This window comes from Megalobrama amblycephala, linkage group LG15 (assembly GCF_018812025.1).
Source record: "Megalobrama amblycephala isolate DHTTF-2021 linkage group LG15, ASM1881202v1, whole genome shotgun sequence".
In the NCBI taxonomy this organism is placed as follows: domain Eukaryota; kingdom Metazoa; phylum Chordata; class Actinopteri; order Cypriniformes; family Xenocyprididae; genus Megalobrama; species Megalobrama amblycephala.
This window is the reverse complement of record NC_063058.1, coordinates 23,162,526-23,168,525: the sequence shown is the minus strand read 5'-3', so window position 1 is coordinate 23,168,525 and position 6,000 is coordinate 23,162,526.

Genomic DNA, 6,000 nt, shown 5'->3' with positions numbered 1-6,000 from the left:
TGCGCATGCGCATTAGCTTGATCCAGCCTGAAAAATACCGGGTTTTTTTGTCATGATTCGAGCATTTGGAAAACAAATTATGAGACAGTTGTTGTTTGATTTGATTGGTGATTTCAAATATGAAATTTAATCGTAAGGTTGTTGAACAGTTTTGGAGAATTTGATGTTTCCCCATTCAAAGAGATAGGAGCTGCATGATGCTGCAAAGATGGCCGCCGAGTGAAATGACTTGTCTTAAAGGGACTTTGTCTATAGTCTTTGATATTACTTGCTATTTAGACAGTTATGTTACTCTATTATTTATTGGTGATTATTTTATATAGTTTAATTAAATTTAGACACAAGTTCCTGAAAAGAGGACCCTACCAAATCTTTGTATTGTAATGGTGCCTTGTGTTTACCTGATGCCTTTTCCAGAGGAAACATAAAATCCCACAAAATACCCTTGAGGTTATTTTAAACCACAGAAAATGTCATTAAACGTCACATGTAGTGACTTTTATTGCCTGTCTTCCATCACATGAAAGCAGATTTTCCAAACAAAATTAGATACTCTGGGTCATTGCTTGTGGCTGTGACTCATTTTATGTGACTGGAAAATAACAAAGGGGGCTTCATATGACAATTTTTTATTTAGTATGTCTAGACAGTGGTGTCACTATATAGTTTTTCGGGGTCATATATCTATTGTGTAATTACTGTGTCAGTATAAGCATTTTGTTTCAGATTGTATTCATTCCAGCAGTGTTTTGGTATTACATCCTACTTTAGGATTTATACACATTTAGCAGTTATATTCAAAAACCTGAACATTTTAGATATTTACAGACAGACAGTTATAAATGGTCACATGGAAAACATGAAGATTAACCCGTTTGGTGTGACTGGAAAATCACTGCCCATGATAGATGCTTCACATCTGAACCAGTTTAATGTAATTTAAGAAACTGAAACTAGTTCAGAATTAACCAAAAACCAAAATAGAGTAGCTAAAACTGGCTGAATTAATTCTTACACTAATTTTATTTCTCTGACTCTATTTTCACCATCAGTCACCTGTAGCTAATTGAGTTTCTGTGGTTAAAACTTTCCCATTATCAGTGTGTGAACTTCAGAGCACTCTGGTTTGATCATATAGCCATCATACAGATGAGAATTTTTAGACTAAAGCACATAATGCATCACTTTACATTGCTGGTTTGCCCTGTGCGGTAACGAAATCAAATCACAGATCAGCATATTACAGACCATCAACAGGCGTGTCACTTCCTGAAAGCTTTTTATATTTAGATTCATTGAAGGAAGCTTGAAATGCAATATGAATATCATGTTGCATTAGTGGAATGAAAAAAATGATATGGATGCATTTATCATGGTTTCTGTGCAATTCAGTGTCTGTGGCATCATATTTGCTCTTGCAGGTGGCAGTTATATTCCTCAGCAATTATTTAACTACAGAATTTTTCAGAAAAAAATATTCAAATATAAACACAGAAATGGCATGGTAAAAACATGGTAGGCTACTCACGGAAAGTCAAGAAAACGAGATTCAAACAGAATTTTCTGTGTGTAAATGTATCCAAAAGGTTGTTCCCTTGTGTAATACAACATATAATATATTGAAGCATCTTTGGTGTTTCCATGGTTTCTACAAAATAAAACCGGAAATCAAAGGTAACACTGTAATGATGTTATTGATAGGCAACGCACATACACGGTCCGTATCCTGGTTAAAATTGCTTATTTCTCTGGATTGAAACATTGTTGGAAACATCTAGGATAAAGTAAGTACAGACGTCAACAAAATATATAACACTGTTCTAGTGGTTTTTGGATATTTTAATCCAAAAATCTTACATATTGTGCCTTTAATTAAGTCACAGCCTTTGATTTGATAATTGTCACGATTATCGCACGATTATATGCAGGCCTATTTGTTTATTTTGATTTTACATTCGATATAATTACCTAGCTTTGCATCAGCCCATGAACCATGGGCGAGGCTAGCCCCTTTTTAGGGGTGCTTCAGCACCCCTAAAAAGGAGCTCAGCACCCCTAAAACTTGGAGTAAGAAATGTTGTTATTCTAAAATTTTTGTTCGTCTTTTACAAGGTTAAATAATGTCCAAAACATACTCCGTAGTTTGTGGTTTAAAATGTATGTGTTAAGGATGAAAATGAAAACATCCCCCTTAGCAAATGGTGTCATCCTGTTCTCTTCTTCTACTTCTCTGTACCTGCACCGCTCAGCACGACCGTCATCCAGCGCGAAACACACGCAGAGTGAGAACCCGTTATGTAGTGTTGTGAATCAACTAAGTTGCTCCAAAGCTCTCACACTTCTTTCCTTTTACCTAGAGTTGTTCCGATTCCGAAACCATATCGGTGAGTAGCCTACTGGAGTCAGTATAAAAAAAATATCCCCCCTGGGTGATGCTACTCCTCAAACCACCAACAGAGCATATAAAATACCAAAAATATAAATCTTTTTTTAAAACATCGCCAAGTAAAACGCTGCGTTTATATAGAACTGTCTCTTTACGACCACAACAAACAGGACACTTTTCAGACGCGCGCTCCGACTTCGCCTCAGCGCCAGGCTCAAGTCAAACAAGCGCGGAAAAGGTGCAGGAGACGACGAGCTTCAGTTGAAAACAGTGAACTGCAGTCAGATGAGATGTTGTCAGGCTATGTTGGTAAAACTAAAAATGTCGCTAAAAATTAACATGACTGTCCAATCAGCCGTTGTACTCTGCTCGTGGCGCGCACTCAAGAATTGCTGCGCAAATGCGCCGGCGCGCTCTGCATAATTACTTTATTATAGCTTAAATAAAGCGCAAAAGAAACTGCGAGCAATGACCGTCGTTGTTCTGTTGTAAGTTAAGTCATGAAATTACCAAACATGCGATTAAAGCTGCCTCAAAACTGTGCAGGCATGCATGTATTTGTTGACATGGTTTTAAAGCTATTGTTATCCAATTTGTTGGCCTTAAAACGTCTTAAAATGCACATATGTACACCAGGGAAATCTAATTTTTCTCGGGGGAGCATGCCCCCAACCCCCCCTAGCAAAATACATTTTGTGACCTCGGTAATTATTAAAACCCTGCGTACGGCCCAGCTTGTATTATATCTAATGAAATCTGAGGTAAACGTGCATTTCTCCAAATGTGCGCACTTTTGGACTAAAAGTTTGTGTGTATGCACTGTGATCAAAAATAAATGGGACCAAACGCGATTGAATGTAAAGGTTTGTGTCTCGTTATTCTATTAATAACTACCGATTGATTTCACAATTCTATCAGAAATGAAGAGTTATTAGTGTCATTGTAGTGTTGCAAATATCTAAGCTATCTAATACTTCAAATCTCAAGGTTAAATCAGAAGATTTTTTTTTGTAAAAATGTTTATGTAACAGCTGCCAAAAATAGTAGGCTATATAGCTCCGCTGTGGTTTTTAACAAATTTAAAAAATAAATAAATAAATAAATAAATAAATAAATAAATAAATAAAAAGCTTTTCAAAACATCCCCCCCCCTCTGTTTTTTTTTTTTTTTTTTTTTTTTCCCACAAATCGCACCCTGCCTATAATAAGTGTTTATTTTCGGACTATTTTAGTCCAGCGGGTCGCCGCCGCTGTGGAGTAGCACAGGACCTGGGTGACTCGTCCATAGTCATAAACAGAGAGAAGTAGCGCCGGTTACAATGTTCTTCCGCAAGACGCATGCAGTTACTTTGTTCAATGACAAAAAAGTTGAATCTAATGTAACCAATCTGATGACTGTTGATACAAAAGGAGGCACATGGAGTTAACGGTCAGGAAAACCAGCTGAGTGAAGAAGGTTTTGTGTTTGTTACAGGGGGCTGTCTGTGTGAACTCTCACAATTAAGCTGGTGTTCTGAAAAGTTCTCAACAAAAAAAAAAAAAAAAAAAAAAATCTGGATTTTGGAGTTAGTTGAATCAATGTTAAAATTATAAAGTTATTTTTCAATAGACATATTTTTTGTTTTTGTGTGAAAAGAGGGTGGGTGGTGGCAGTGGGGCTCATTGGGTGCTCAGCACCCCTAAAGCTCTGACCCTAGAATCGCCCCTGCCATGAACCGTTTTGGAAACCCTAAATAGAGCTAAATTGAGTTATGAGCTCAGGGGATAATGAAGGGTGGGCACTGAAATGTGTTTAATGGAGTGTTAAGGTTTTATCACCATCTGCTAAACAATGACAAGCATCTCCCAACTGATATAGCGTTATTTATATACTGACGTCTGCTGAGGATTTAGGAATAAAAAAAGAATGAGGCTGCTGAGAGTCTGTCGTCAGCTGTAAAAGTGAGAAGAAATGTGAAATGCTTGCATACCTGTCTGTACTGTCAACTATCAAGTCACAATGAAACAGAAGTCGCCTTTTCTTGTGTTAAATGGCTTCGTGAACAAGAAAAAATGTAGGATGGGACATGATTTTCTCCCTCAGGAACTGATTCGATGGTTGTGGTTTGCTATTGGTCCATCTCATGAGCGACACATTCTCCTGTCCTCGCGCCAGTAAACACAGTGTTGCCAAATCTGCTGTTTTCCCGTGGAATTGGGGTACTTTAACACTGTTGTCACGGGTTGTTTTTCATGTTTTCCAGTTAAAGCGACCCCTAATGACATGGTATTTAGTCCCTCTAATGTGAATTTTACAAAGGGAACCCTGCCAAAACCAGAACCCCCAGAAGGCGATTTTTACAGGGGTAACCACCTTAAGATGCAATTTGGCAAGCCATGGCGCTGTCACGCCACACAGAGTGAAAAATACATTGCGGAGCAAAGAGGACCCTGACAACACGTCGACAGACAAGACAGAGCAGGTTTCTTATGATATTAAACAAAGTCCCAGCTTTCAAACTGTGTAATTTTTTAAGAAATTCGAACAATAAAAACTGTTTTGTGGCTCTTTAATGTGTCGTGACAGACCACTGTAGCGTCTCAGCTCAAGCGGCTCGTGAACCAATCATCTCTTCCTACTAGTTAATTTATTAACGCGGAAAGATGTCAGTACACACCATTTTTCAAGTTCAAGTCCACCGAGGTTAATCTACTCCCCTGATTGCTTTGTTGGACAAAATTGTGGATTCGGCGTTATGATTGGTTAGATCGCTTGTCAATCAAACTCTCGGCGAAGGGTCAATTGGGAGGGTTTTATTATGAAAACCTGGCAACCCTGAGTAAACACGTCATCAGAGAAGAGGGGTGCTTCTCAATTCTTATTTGTGCATCCTCGTTTCCTTTCCTTGCTTCCTTTCCTCGCGTCTTAGCTCCACCCCTCCAGGATGCCAGGGAAGGACGCAAGGAAAAGACGAGGGCTGCGTCCGAAAACCTAGGTAGCTGTCTTGCTGCCTCGCTATCTTATAAGAGAATGACTTGTATGGCAGCATTTGTGCATGAAGGTACCTCACGAAATTGATTTCGGACAGACTTCTGAGGCAGCTTAACAGTTTAATGATCTACAGTAATATAGCGCAAGCTTTGGTGAGAACTAAACAAATATTTAATTACTACAGTAGTAATTTCTCGATAGAAATGATATCAAAATTGAAATATGTTGATCAAAATCGTACATTTATACACAAACTGAGCAGCAAACGCAACCTTCGGACGCCATCTTTATTTTTCTAGCTCAACTGTCACAGAATGGAAAGCACAGGATTGTGGGATATCAAAGGCAGCTAAGGATACATCTATGCTTCCTTCAAAAATCGATCTGAGGAAGGTATCTCATGAGAGAGGAAGTGAAGCTAACATTGGATTCGGACGTGCCTTGATGCCTTACTACCTTGAAATGTGTCCTCGGAAGGCAGCATTTTTCAGTTTTCGGACGCAGCCGAGAGGACGGAGGAATTGAATCAAGTGAAATGATTTATCCTCGCTCCCTTTAGCGTCACTTCAAAGCGTCATTAGCTGCGCTCGAGGGATCTAACCACATGTTGTTAAAGTTTGGTTATTTAAAAAAATATAATAAA